The sequence below is a fragment of the Ictidomys tridecemlineatus genome, chromosome 1, assembly GCF_052094955.1.
Source record: "Ictidomys tridecemlineatus isolate mIctTri1 chromosome 1, mIctTri1.hap1, whole genome shotgun sequence".
Taxonomy (NCBI): domain Eukaryota; kingdom Metazoa; phylum Chordata; class Mammalia; order Rodentia; family Sciuridae; genus Ictidomys; species Ictidomys tridecemlineatus.
The window spans coordinates 232,230,444-232,246,459 of NC_135477.1; the positions used below are offsets into that span (position 1 = coordinate 232,230,444).

The following is a 16,016-nucleotide window of genomic DNA, read 5'->3' on the forward strand; positions in this document are numbered from 1 at the left end:
AAAGACTATTTATTAAACATATTTTGCTTTGATAAATACTACACCATATGTTTTCAAACTCACCTGAATCTTTTCAACTTTATGTGGATTTAATAAACCTGGGACACAAGCAATAGTGAAAAATATCTCACCTCCTATCTTCCCTGAAGGCTTCTTTTTGCTTCTCCATATTGGGTTTCTATTTGCAGAACCACCGAACAGTGTTTAACACATAGACAGATCCACCCATCACACAGGGATCCTAGTGATTTATTACATGTGGGAGTTACCTTTTCACCAAGAGAAAATTAGAACCAATAGAGAAATTTTCTCTCTTTCTGTGTATGAAATTATGGTACTGAGATGCAGGCTATATGTCTTCACAAGTGCACAGCCCCATGAAACCCAGCAGATGCACACAGTGCCAGCCAAACTCTATGTCCCAGTAATGATTTTCCAGCTGTCTCTCTGCTCTGGTCCTGGCATTGAGTTAAGGGGCATGTCACTGACCCTTGGACAGACACGTGAGAATCTCATCCTGGGAAGGATACTAAGTATATTAGCTGATTAAAGGAAATGTGAATTAACTTTGAAATACCAAGTAATTTGCTTTATTTTTGTTTTACTCTGTCCAAATAACATTTTGACTATAATTTGCCATACTTTTTATACCTCTCTACCATATCAACAAGTTGAATTTTCTAAGCACATTTTCACTGCCTTCAGTTAAAGAAGGCAAATAAACATATACACTAGTATTGACACTGCATATTTGTTACCTATAATATATTTATCACTAAGTAAGTCAAGTACTCTAATTATAATGTTGTATTTATCATCTTAATTATGTTTTTTCATATATCAGTTTCTGTGAATATAGGTAACATGAGTATAATTTATAAAGAAGGATGAAGTACATCAACTTTCTGAGGATGTAAGATAGACTTTGGCCCATGACATACTCATGAAGAAAAGACCAACACACACATACTTTGAGTTCTATCTTGATAAATTCTGTCCCGTGTTCTCCAAATCTTCTTTATTCATGATTTATGAAAATTTCAAGCCCATACACATGGACATTAGCAAAATTTTACATCAATTACAATTTTAAAATCATGAGTATTACTTTATGATTTGCCTCAGATACATTTTCTAAGCATGCTTTAATACTAGTCAGATTTTAATTAGTATTGGGAAAAACCTTCCTTCTATGAAAGGTTGAAAAAATAAATATTGTGAGAAAAAGATCAAAGAGAGTAGTACTAAATATTCCAAAAGTCTTAAAAATGAAGGATATTATTTTTGAAGTGATAAAGTGAATAAGGAGCTGGTGTTTAATGTTATTTTATTGCTTATTATTTACACTTTTAAAAATGTCTTTGATGTTTGTTGCTTTTCCATCACATTATTAATTTGGGGCAGAATTTACATATTCAACTATAGATCTCACACATATATTAGACATAAAGATTTGTACATTCTTAAGTGTTGTTGAATAGTTGGCACTCTATACCTTTAATTTAGGTAAAAAGTAACTCTTACACCCCCTTCTTTTATCATTTCAGCTGAAAACTTTGAAGTTATAACTCAGATCTAATTTGAACCATATCATAAAGAGCTATATATGATGGTGTCATGCAGTGAGAACAGGGAAGGTAAAATAATAATTCACAATATGACATTATTCTATCAATGTAGTTAAAAATGTTCACAGAAATCAGGCTCTTAGAGAACAATAAGCTTCAAATAATTATACTAATGTTTAGGATATTTGATCACAGTCTTTTTAAAAGAATAATTTTCAAAACAAATATGATATGTTGCTACTATTTCAGTAACCAAGTGTGGTAGTCAGCTTTTCATTTCTGTGACCAAAAAAAAAAAAAAAACTGTGAAAGTCAAATTAAAAAATGAAGGATTTATTTTGTTTTAATTTGCTTTTGAAAATTTTTATTGGTACATATTGATTATACCAAACAGGGGGTTTCATTGTGACATATTTATATATGCATGTAAGATAATTTGATAGATTTTATTTTCCAGTATCTTCCTTTAGTCACCACTTCTTTCTCCCTTCTGAACTCTTTATTCTATCCTTGTTGTGTTTATTCTATTGACTTGAGATCCTTTTTTTATTTCCTATTGTGTGTCTAGCCTCCATATATAAGAGAAAACAGATGGGACTTGGAGGAAGAATTTATTTGGGCTCATGGTTTTAGAAGTTTCAGTCTATGGTCACTTCACCCTGTCACTTTGAGCTTGTTGTAAGTCATAACATCATGGCAGAATGTATGGCAGAGAAAAACTGTTCACTTCATGGTGGCCAGGATCCAGAGAGATCAAGAACAGCCAGAGACATGATCTAGCCTTCAAGGACACACTTAGCCCCCGCCACCTGCTCATAGCTCATAAAATTATGAAGACACCATTAGATTAATTCATTGATGAGATTAGAGTCCATGTGATCTGATGATCTTCCAGAGGCTGAACTTTTCAACACAGTTATATACTTGTCACAGGAACTAAGATTTTAACACTTGAGATTTTGGCAACTATTTCAGATTCAAACTATAACACAAAGCATACATAGATAAAAAGAAAGTTTGGGCAAGCATATTAAGTTGTATGATCATAGTTAATAAGCATAAGAGTGTAACCAGTGGTAGAACACTTGCCTAGCATGTATAAAGACCTGGGTTCAATCTCAAGCATGACCAAAAGTAATTGAATCAAGCAAGTGGTAATTACCTGACTAATCAAATGTGAAAAGCTCATACTTGGGAAATAAATGAAGTTTCATTTTTATTTATTTACTTATATTGTAATACTAAGAATTGAACTCAGAAGGCATTTACAGCTGCATCTGTAACTCTTTTTGGACTGAGGATGTAGCTAGGTAAGCATCCCCAGGTTCAATCCCTGGCACTAAAAAAAAAAAAAAAAAAAAAAAAAAAAAAACATAGAAAGAAGCCGCAGCAGCTAGATCATATTCACTCTATTGGATTTGAGGTGGAACTCAAGGTCAAAATATCATTGAAAACTCATGGATTTCAATGCATGACAAATTACATGGTTACACAGAAAAAGAGGTATGTAAATAACTATAAATGTAAATGTGTGTATAGGTATTTGTGTGCCCTGTGTGTGTGCATGTTTACGTGTCTGTGTCTCAGTTCTCTTCTTTGACCTAGTGATAGACAAGAACATAAGAACAGCATCACAGACACTCATTCCATTCTCCAGAAAAAGGAATCAGGGCTCCTTGGAATTATAGCTAAACAATGTTTATATTTATAAAATATGCAAATGGATACACTACAAACTGGTTAAAAAAGAAGGCTATCTGACTCTATAAATGCAAAAATAAAAGTATAGTGTAAATATTAAAACTAGAAAATCACCATATACCAACTATCTGAAATGTGATTGTGGCACAAAATATGAATACATAAACTGTGAATCAAAGTCTCATGGAAAGTAAATGCTTTATACACTCAAAATAACTGCTCACAAATGATGCTGTATTACTTAAAACTTATAAGTTAATTTACAAGGGAAAAACTTGACTGATTTCTCTCATGGTCAAAAGTATCTCACCACTAATGTACTATATGAAAATTGTGTATCAATTGAAAAAATGAAGTTAACATTCTTGAAAAAATAAATGCATGATCCAAGTTCAATTATTAATATCAGATAAACCAAAATTTGCCAGGATATTGAAAATCATCAAATTGTGAAAGTGAAAGAGAGTCTTAGAAATTTTTTTAGATTGAATAAGACAAAAGAGACATAAAAAATAATTGAAACACATTATTCTTTAATGGATTCTTCGAGTTTGTGGCCTACAATTTCTTCAATATTTACTACCATCCAATGAATACTTTATATTCATTTATAACAAATGTTTTTGTTTTAGTTTATGTCAAAGTTCTATGCACATATATTTAATCAAGGATGCTGATGATGTTATTCAAGTATTTTATACACTTATATTAGTATATGAATTACTATTACATATTTATAGTTGTTACATTGAAATGTTTAACTACAAAGTCTAATATTTGAGCTTCTGCACAAGAAATCTCTCTCTCTCTCTCTCTCTCTCTCTCTCTCTCTCTCTCTCTCTCTCTAATTTTCCTTGTATCTTTTGTTTGAGTTACACTCTTTTGTTTCCTGACATGGCCTACATTTTTTTTTTTGTTGAAAACTGGAATGTCTATATTTATATCTACACTCTCACTAGTCAAATGTTTTGCTTTTGTTAAAATCACATTATTTTATTTAATTTTCTATTATCCTTCAGATTAACCAGCTAACTACTGTATTAACTATTGAATTTATTACTTATCAATTTTTTGGTTAATACTAAACAATATACTATTTTATTATCATATAGATGTGGTACAATCTGTTGGAGACCAACTCCAACAGGAGGTCTCAGGAGACGAACGGAGGTTGAGGAGTCGGCGAAAGGGGGTGGAGAAACAACACAGACACAAAAGTGAAGATGCTGAATCCCAATCTTTACTTGTGAAGTTAATCATATATACTTTTCATTTTGGCAGGCTCACAATACTTTGTGGTTACAAAACAGGAATCATTATTCAAAGAATCAAAGTATTACGTAGCTAAAATTAGAATAGAAGAATGTATCTTGGCTTATGCATCAGCAACCATTTTTTCTTTCAGTTCGCCTTTTGCTTTGAGCTGTTTCTGCTTAGTTAACTTTAATTATAGTTAGAAATGTCCCAAACTATTGGCCTATACCTTGACTATTCTTTCTTGACTTACTGACTGGAGCTGGTGCCACAGTTATGGCAAGTGGTTAACTTGTTATTAATTTTAATCAAACAAGAGCACAAATCATTGTGCACAGGAACAAGAACAAGTTGCCCAGTACTAAGCACTAATCTGTCTTCTTAACATTAATTCTTCTTCTCTAGATTTTAATTTAATTTCTCAAAAACTTCCTTGACAGGAATACAGGGAGTTTTTCATTAAACATTAACAATTTATGCTCCACAGCTGAATCATTGCATTTAGAACAAACAGATCTATTCTTTAGAAGTAGCTGCATTAATTGGGAAAGTCATGTTTCTTCATTCATACTTAATGGCCATATGAGAAATCGCAACAATACTTATTGAAGGCATACAAAATCAAACCAGTCCATTCCCAGAAACATACTGTGCTCCTCCAGGGGATGGATGCCTTGCGCCATCCACCTCAGTAGGGCCTTGCCATTGCCTGAGTCAGGGGAGGGGAGCAGCAACAATCAAATAAAAATCAATTGCTTAACTCCAATTAGGAAAATGAGGACATATTGAGTAATGAAGAGATGCCCCACAAAGCTGATGAATAAAAGATGTAGAAAGTCATGGGAATATACAGTCCCATGTATATTGAATTTTTTAACATCAATCAAGTTTTGTAAGGTAACCCATAAAATGCTCTGTTTTGGTAAATCCCATGTGTATTTGAAAAAAATGTAGATATTTTTGGTAGCTATAATAAAGTTCTCTAAATAATTCTTAGCCTTAAGTTGTGAGTGGACCATGTGCTTGCACTTGATGAAATAACCAGGGAAAGAAAGGTATTTGAAGGAACCTGCCTAAAAGAATATAAGATTGTTGATAGAAAATAACAAGCAAAGGCAGTATTGCTTAAAGAGATATTTGGGAATCAATAATCCATGATTTTTTTCCTCCTTCATTCTAATAGACATATGTAGTGTAAAGTACAGGAAGAAAAGTCATATAGTTCTAACTTCAAGTTCAGGACAAGAGGATAATTGAATAGATTGCATCAGGACCTGACTATTTGCTCCTACAAGAATTTCACATTAAATATAACAATAGATATGAGGAAATGTAAAAAGATACACATACTTCAAAAGAGCCAAAAGAGGACAGAAAAATGAGGAAAAAAATGATTTTAAGACATAGAACATGAACATGGATAAAGAGGGCTAGTCATAACAAAGTGCTCAATTCAACAAAAACATAGAAATCATAATTCCCACAAATTTTAAACCTTCAAAATATTTTTTACAATGGTGAAAATTCTAAGAGAACCAGACAGATCCGCTATTATGCTATAAAATTTCAACGCCCTACCTCAATATGTAATATAATTATAAAATAGAAATTAAGTATATAAATGAATGGAAACTATCAACACTCTTTTACTTCATTAAGTTTTATAAAATACTCCAAAAATATCAATATTTTTTCAAATATGCATGAGATTTATCAAAATAGAGCATTTTGTGGGTTACCTCACAAGACTCGATAGATGTTAAAAAATTCAAAACATATAATTATTTTCTCTGATCATCAAATAATATTATTAGAAATCAATACCACAAACTTGTCTGGAAAAATCCATGAATGACTGGGGGAAAATGTTACAATTTCAAATTACCCATGCATGAAAAAAAAGAAAATAAAAGATAAATTAGAAAGTATTCTGAGTTTAATTAAAGTGCAAATGAACATATTAAAATTTCTTGGATGTAACTTTTTTACTACTGAACACTTGTGACAAAAAAAGAAAATTTCCCAGCTTCCACTAACAAATCTATAAGTAAAAGAGCAAATGAAACCCAAAGTACAGAGAATAAAGGAAATAATAAATATTGGTGGAAGCATCAAACAAATAGAACAAAGAATAAGCAATAAATAAATTATAATCTGGTTCTCTGTTAAAGGCAAAAGAAGAAGGTAAATCCTGAGGCAGATCAATTTGGTTAATAGAATACAGAAGTTATCAAAATAGTAGGAAAAAGAGAAGTTGCATCACTAAATATTGTACCTATATTAAAATGACAGTAAGGAAATGAGATGAACAACTTTATGACAATACATTTGATAATTTAATGAAATAGACAACAAAATTTAAAAACTCAAATAAATAAATAAATGATATAAATATCAAAATATCTACTGAAGAAACTGAATGTGTTTTTTAAGGAAGCCATTCCACAAGGAAATTTTTGTACTCTTTTTCAGAAAAAAAATGGGCTTTCTGAAAATAAAAGGAAATGAGACAATAGTTACAAATTAATTTTCTTAACAGTTAGATGGCTACAACATAAACATATAAACTAATAAATATATATTACATTGTATCATCAGAGGAGAAAATGAGTGATGTACCTAGCATGCCTCAACATGGTGGAACTTCACAACATTAATGTTGAGCAAAAATAGTCAGAATCTATTTAATTCCATGTTGAGACACAAATCACAAAGGCAAGCACAACTTCCCTTGCAGGTTAGTCAGGATAAGCATCACTCATGGTAGTCCAGAGTGATTGGAAGGGGATATTTATATGCCAGCAGTGCACATTTTTGTCTCAGAATGTCCATCATGTAGGTGTGTGCAATTGACTAAAATTAGTTGAACAAAATACTTTAATACTTTCCTGCATACATATTATGTATAACTAAAAAGTTTTAAAAATAGGAATATGTAACCTGTTTTATTAAAAGACATTTTTTCTAATTCATTTTCAAATAAAATTATGTATCTATCAGTAAAACCTGATACATTAGGTAGGACAAAAATATTTTCTAAAACAAATTAAGATTATGTTTTTCCAAAACATTAATGTGTTTTTAAGCATATATTTACAACTTGTCTAAGACATAATTAAATTTTATTTTTCTCAGTATATAAGTTATTTTTGCATATGTAAGTTATAGTTGAATAAATGATGTTTCAACTTTACAAATGTGTTTTCTTCTTTATAAATTTTCCATTAGCTAACATATCACATTGCAACTTTTAGTCTTGGGAAAAACTAGTTATCATAAACTGAAAAATACATAATACAAATTATAATAACAACATAAATACAAATAAATGTCTGATAGTTTTATGCAATTCAGTTATTTTTTGCTCTGGTTGAAAAACTATTATCTTAGAAACTCTTCTTTTTTTATTAGTTGCTCAAGACAATACAATGATCTTGACATATTATACATTTGATTCAAATGGTGTATGAATTCTCATTTTTCCACGTGTACAGATTGCAGGATCACATTGGTTATACAGCCACGTATATACATACAGCAGTACTAGTGTCTGCTGTATTCTGCTGTTCTCCCTATCCTCCTCTCCCCTCCCCTTCCATCACGTCTCTCTACCCAATCTACTGTGACACTCTTCTTAATATTAAAATATAATATTAAAAGTTTACCTGTTATTACTTCAAAATTTAGTTTTCCTTTTTTAAGAAAAATAAGTCAAAATAATTAAAAAATATATAATCTTTTATTTTATGGCAGAGATAGGTTTTGCTATTTTATTCATGTACTTTTATTGAATATTTCGTTTATTCTTACTTGGGACTTTACAGTTTGTAATTCTGGGTTAATAATTCACCTGTCAAGTATGTTTGGAAATAGATAACATATAAATAATAAATGAATGAATGTTAGTTGATGAAATACTAATATATTGGACAAAATAGTTAATGATTAACTGTGCAGCCACAATTTTAACAGTATTGTCAAGTGAGTAATTTATAGGATGCCAAAACCATGATATATTGTAACATCCCATGAAATATTTTCATTCAATCACAACCTGGAACAAAGAAGGCTAAATTAATTATCCCTTCCTTGGTGAAAATAAATAATGGAAAAACAGTACTGAAAGACAGTAGATATCTTTAAATAATGAATGAATGGTGGGATAGTTTGCAAATAAAACACTTCAATTGAGGGGAACCAAGAACTCTGAAATGCCAAATCTGTTCTATCCAGACATCAAATATATTACTTTAGGAATTTCTTCCGGTGTGGATATTTTGGTCCAGGATAGAAAACTTAAATTATTGATTAGATCACCACTAGCCTGTCATTTACAATAGTATCAACTACAGATAAAGTACGGAGTTGCAGCAGAAGAGCTTCAAATCTCATCTTTAATGCTATCAGAACAGTGTGCACTTAGGAATCTCACTACACTGAACCTCAAAGATTTATGAGTTTCCAACCCAAATACGGCATTGTAGTTCTAGTATCGTGGGAAATGAATCAGACAGTCAACATCATTTATTTGGTCTGGCACTGGCATTGATCCACAGGAGAGTAATAGCGCCCCCCCCTAAGGTGAAGAGGTAGGAATGAACACACATTTTATGTTTTTAAACTGTGAATACTAGTCTAACACCTGGGAGAAAAAGCAAAGGTTTTAAAAATTCAGCAACTTTTCAACACAGATAACTGTAACTATGTTTGTGGCCAGCTAATGTTTGTGAGAATTCTACAAATTTACATGGTCTAAAGTAGCCAATTTTGTTCCAAATGATGTATCTTGGCTATAATGAATTTCTGATCAGTCACAGGCAAATGAGTTAAAATGCAGATGAATAAACAGAATCAAGAGTAAGTTTCACTCTGTGTTGCTATAACATCAAGATGAAAGCATATCAAATAAAAGTAAGTCATAAATCCAAATAATTTATTTACCTTTTCTGTAAATAACATTTAAGTTGTGGAATTTGCCTAACAACTAGATTTTCTTTGTCTCTTTTTCTCTGTAGTTGTATTTCCTCTATTCTGTTTGATACAAATTAGTATCAGGATTGAAAATGGAAAAAAAGTGTATCCTGTATTTAAAAATATCCATTGTAAATATACATGAAAATTGGGATTCAATTTTTTTAAAAAAATTATTAATAAGATTATTGAAAATAAACAATTGAAATACATTGATAAAAGTACAAAACATAATTTTAAAAAGGGTTAATAACAGAATGCAGAGTTTTGGATTATCAGCACTTACTAGAGTACTTTTGTTTTTGTATTTTCTTTTTTTTATGAATGAAACATGATAAACAGAACACATAAATAAAACATACATACAATTTGTAATTGTACAATACATGAGTCCAAGAACTATTACATTGACAAATCTGTAAATCTGTCACTTTCTTGCATCAACTTAAATTTCAGGATGAAAAGTATTCTTACAAATTTCATGCTTATAAGAATAAAGTGGGTTTTTAGTTAAATAACCCCAAAATATGTTGCTCTCTTTTTTTTTGTTTTTAAGCTAGATTCAGAGGACTTTATTGATGAAACATGACCAAGTAATTCCCTTCTTTAGGGGATCTGAAACTGTGAGGGGGAAAGAGTTTATGTGCAGTGAGGCTGACTTAGGTCAGAGACACCTGGCAGCTGAGCTCTTCTCTCTTCCTCTCAATGCTCTTGATAGGGCTGGAATTCTTGGGGTTCATAATTCCTGGAAGCCATGTGGAATGTAGAGTATACCACCCTATTGCTGTTGTAAAATTCATTGTAACATCATTAAATGAAGCTGATAGAGTGGTCATTGAGGGCAATGAGAGACCCAGCATTGATGGTGTAACAAAGAGTCACTGTCAAAGTTGCGGTAGACAACCTGGTCCCTTGTGTAACCTAGAATGAATTTTAGGGATCTTGCTGATGTGCTTAAGTGACTTCGTATGGTCATCATATTTGGCACCTTTATATAGATTACTGGGCATGCCTATAAATGACACATTGGGGTGGGTCCAAAGAAAGCAGTGCCAGTGAGCTTTCCATTTGGCTCAAGGATGAATTGTCTATGGTCTTAAGCAGCACCAATGGATTCAGAAATGATATTGTTGGTAGCCCCATGGTGTTGCACCACAGTTTCGCAGAGGGGTCATTCACTGTCTTATGGATCTCTGCAATGGGAGGAACTATGGTCATGAGTCCCTCTGTGGTGCCCAAGTTGTCATGGGTGACTATTGCCATGGAACTTAAGCAGTTGATAGTACAGTAGCCATTGTTGATGTTCTTGAAATAGTTGCCTTACTTAGAATTCACACCCATCACAAATAAGTGGTTCTCAGCAAAAGATGCAGAGATGATGATGATTTGTCTTCATGTTGGAAGTGAATGGCAGTCTTCTCCATGGTAGTTAAGATACCAGTGGACTCCAAAATTTTTTAAGCACAAGTACCATACCATGTGATGTATGCAGGATCTTGCCCCTGGAAAGTGAAAGTGAGTTTCCCATTGATGACAAGATTCCTGTTCTTGTATTGACTGGGCCATTGAACTTGGCATTGGTGGAATCATAATGGAACTATATAGATTATATAGTCGAGGGTAATTAAGAGGTCACTGACAAAAACAATATCCACTTTACCAGAGCTAAAAAGAGTTCTGGCGACCAGAAACAAAATATAGTTCAATTTGTATACAACATTTATCATAGTGTATTAGGAGCATGGATGGTTCTGCATGTCTCTTAATGAGCAGAAGTAGAGCCAAAGTGTCATGATTTTTTTTTTAATCAACACATGAACAAATTTATTTATTCTGATTTGTTATACATGACAGCAGAATGCATTTCAATTCATATAGAGCACATATAGAGCACAATTTTTCATATCTCTGGTTATACACAAAGTAGAGTTGCACCATTCATGTCTTCATACATGTACTTAGGGTAGTGCTGTCCATCTCACTCCACCTTCATTTCTACCGCCATGCCCCCTCCCTATTCCTCCCTCCCCTTTGCCCTATCTAAAGTCCTCCATTCCTCCCATACTTCTGCCCCCACCCCACCCCTACACCCATTATGGATCAGCATCCACATATCAGAGAAAACATTCTGCCTTTGGTTTTCTTTTTATTTTATTTATTTATTTATTTATTTATTTTCATGTTTCACTATGGTTTGTTTATTTGTTTATTTTTATTGCAAGCCTTTATGTTTATCAGCACTGTGAATTTTCTTTCTTTTTTTTGGCATTTTATGAAAACAATTTTTTTTTAATTTTTTTTATTGTTGGTTGTTCAAAACATTACATAGTTCTTGATATATCATATTTCACATTTTGATTCAAGTGGGTTATGAACTCCCATTTTACCCCGTATACAGCTTGCAGAATCACATCAGTTACACTTCCATTGATTTACATATTGATATACTCATGTCTGTTGTATTCTGCTGCCTTTCCTATCCTCTACTATCCCCCCTCCCCTCCCCTCCCCTCTTCTCAAGAAGTAAAACTATAAGCTTTACCTAACATAAATATTAATAAACTTCATCATTGAAGTTGAATATCTGAATATAATGGCATTCTATAATAAATATAATATAAAATAACCCAGAACATCTACTAACATTTTTTTTAATTAGAAAACTTTTTATTAGTGCATATAATTATACATCACAGTGGGGAGTATCATGCCTTATTCATATAAGCACATAACATAATTTGGTCAATCTCATTCCCCAGTATATTCTGTTTTCTTGCGTTTTTTTTCAACTAAATTACAGATGCAAATGAAACATCTAAAATTTAATTAAAACTAATATTAAAAACCAGGAATTAATTTGTAGAAAACATATGGAAACAGGATAAAGAAAAATAGCCTATTTAAATATATATTTTAAAATTCCTAATCTCCATGTAAACACACATACACACACACACACACACACACATACATACGGTGCCTACATGTATATAAAAGTGCTTCTAAAACACTTGGATAAATACTCACTCACTTATAATTAATGCTATGAAAATTCATAAGACAAATGGAATTTACACCTGTTATAATTAGTAAATTTTAGTTAAGCACAATAGGGACATATCTGTCATCCTAGGACTGTTTTTAATAGGTATAAATTCACATATAACCCAATCTTAGTAACATGCACATCATGAAAATAACAACTGTATGAATTGTTCTGCATGCATTAAAGAAAATTATTGTATATCACCTGCTTAGCAAACGAAGCAAACCTGTATGCTCTGATCATGAAAAAGTACCAAAACATTTCATGCCTAACATATATAAGACATTTTGACTTCTGTGTTTAAGTAAGACATGTAATGATATTAATCTAAGGTGTTTTTCCAAAGCAGAGATATTTAATAAAACTTTAACTTAAAAGACTTTAATATAAATTTATATAAAATATAAATGCTAGCCTTTTTTTCTAGTATACCCCCATAAAATGTGATTCTAAAACTAAGCTAATAAAGGGCCCTTACAAAGTGTTTTTTTTTCTTTTATAAAACCTATGATAATGTCTTCAGCTGAAGAAATATCATTTTTCATTTCCTCTGAGGATATCATTAGATTTGAATTTGACAAAGAACACTAGGTGTTCAAAATTGTTTAACCTCATATCCTGTATATGCTTGAAAAAACATTACAAGCGAATCAAGAATGTAGGCATCTTCACTTTCAGTTTACAGAAAATAGAGTGATATAGAATCAAGCCAAGTGTGTGGAAACAATACGAGAAATTGAGAATGTGGAACACTATTCTTGAGCACTAGTATGAAACCTTTCAACGTTGAAATTATGAAAATGTAAACATGACCAAGAAATCAACGCATTGGAGACTAAAAACCCAAAACTAAAAGACATTCAATGTAACTAATTTTTGTTGTTCGTTTAGATCCTGGTTTGTAAATCAAACTCAATAAAAATATTTCTGGAACAAAATCTAAAAATTACTGAGAGAATTTAAATTCTGATAGGATAATGAGACGCTAATTTTCATTGTGTCCACTTGAAAATGATGTCACTGTTGTATACTTGTAGGAGACAGCTCTTAAGAAGTAGTGATAGAATATTAAGGGATGGAATGTCATGCTTTCTCAGATGGGCTAGAGTGACAATAGATGAGAAAGGCAATGTATAAAAATGGTAAGGTTTTACTTTTGTAATCTAGTTGAAAAGTAAATGGATGTTCCTTGTACAATTATCTCAACTTTTATAAGTATAGAAAATTAACATGATAAACTTGGGGGCATAAATATCACTAACTACTAATGTACCAATTAAGAGTTAAAAAAATTTTAATACTTTCTTTTTAGAAAAATTACCTGCTAATTGAATGAAAAGCTAATTAGCAAGTACAAATTTTCTTTGAATAACAAGTTTTTCAATAAAGACTAGTTTTTTATACATTTTTCATTTAATAATTTTAACAGGTTAATTAATTGTTTACTAATTATAATTGAACACTTGGCATGAAGGTACATGGATCTCTAGATAACTCTAAAATAAACAGGTATTTTTTTCCTGCTAGGAATTATATAGTCAGGCATATCCATGAACATGAATGTGTTTTTTATTAAATTAAAAAATAGAGTTTAAGGTACAAAGCCGACTTATGTGAATACACACTCGCACATACAAACACCCACACACATATACTAACACCATCATAATAATTATTTGATAGTGATCACTTAAAAATATATATTTTAAAAGTTAACATATGAAATAACAGTCTTGATAGAATTATACTTATTTGCATTGTTTCCCATTTTTTTAGTTTGCATATGTGAATAGAAGATGTTAGATATTTCATAAATATAATTGTCCTTAATTGTAACTAAAATGGTAGCATCTAAATGCAATGCAAGACAGTACAGGAAAGTAAAAAAAAAAAATCACAGAACTGAGAACTTCAATGTCAAATCAGCCTTTAATTATAATAAATGGAAAAGTGAGAGGTATAAGTCAAGATAGCATTCAAACCCAAGAACCTTTAGTATAGTTTTGAGGGAGAGTCAAGATCAATTTATATCAGTGAAAATGCAATATTTAAAGTACAGAGCAGGTGAAATACCTATGCAGGAAATTATTTTCCTCTTTTTGGAGTATATCACCAAATATTCTGTTGCTGTGAGAATAGCTTTTGAACTAACTGACCAAGTTCCTTATTCCTTACATTCTCTAAACCCAGTGTGCCCCAGAGCCCTGTTCAACTCACTCTTGCATTTCCTGGAGACATAAGGAAAAGAAAATCAGAGCTCAGTCAGCTGTGTTTCATTATCACTGTGATAAACCAGAAGCTGAATGCAAGTCCAGACCTCTATTAGTATATTACAGTTAGGAGAAATAGTGGGTGTTGTGCACAAAGGCTGGGAGAGATCTTTGTCTACAATGTTTGTAATTACAAAAAGTTGGGTAACAGGAGTGATTTTACTAGATATGGAATCCTAGTTGTTATTTCCTTTTAGTTACACATGACATTTGAGTACATTTTCATATAATTATATAAGCACAGACTATATCTTATCCTAATTTTGACCCCACTAGCTCTATTTCCCCTTCCCTTTCCCCACACTTTCCCTTCCCTTCATTTATCTTTCTGCCATTTACCCATAGTTATTTTTATTTTTACTTTTTCATTAATTTCTTGTCCTTATACATAATGGTGAGATTCACTGTGATGTATTCACATATGTAAGTAGGAAAGTTAGGTCACATTCATTCCACTGTCTTTCCTTTTCCTATCCCCTCTCCCTTCCCTTTATTTCCCTTTGTCTAATCCACTGAACTTTTCTTTTCTCCCCCTTCCCTTTATTGTGGCTTAGCTTCCACTGTCAGAGAAAACATTTGACTTTTGGATTTGTGGAATAGTCTTATTACATTTAAAATATGGGATACTTCACCAATCTGTCTATCATACTTTCACCAGTTTCCATGCTAACCTTCTTTGTTTTGTTTCAATTTTGGTAAGTGTGCTGCTGACATGAATAACAGAAGACCTTATCTTCAGTGTTAGTATACGTCTGGGAATAGGAATGTTCTTTAAAAATAAATAATAACCATGACAATAACGATATGTAGAATAAAGATTAGCAAAGAGAAAGACCATGAATACAATGCTGTTATTATTTATTCATTTAGGCCATGTTTTACTCTAAAACTATCTAGTGTACATTCTAAATGCTAGTAATATAGAGTATTATAATTCAAACATGTCATGTCAATAATCCTATACAAAACTGATCTTTATTTTAAATATTCTTTTTTTTGTGACAAATTATTCAATTTGAAATCACTCTGCATAAGAATATATTGACCAAAGATTAAATATAATTAATAGTGAATTTTCTTAATTTCTCTGCAAATTTTATACATAGACAAATGTAAAGATTGTTTGCTTTAAAAGTCCATTGTGGGGTTGAAGATGTGGTTGGGTAGTAGAATGCTTGCCTAGCTTCCACAAAGCCCTGGGTTCAC

General features: G+C 31.6%; 1 non-coding gene across 1 annotated transcript; it reads right to left on the reverse strand.

The window, feature by feature from the left end:
• Positions 1 to 15,422: 15,422 nt before the first annotated feature.
• LOC120885969 (U6 spliceosomal RNA) lies at positions 15,423 to 15,531 on the reverse strand. Its single transcript, XR_005728756.1, has one exon. It is a non-coding gene; the product is annotated as a U6 spliceosomal RNA (small nuclear RNA).
• Positions 15,532 to 16,016: the final 485 nt, after the last annotated feature.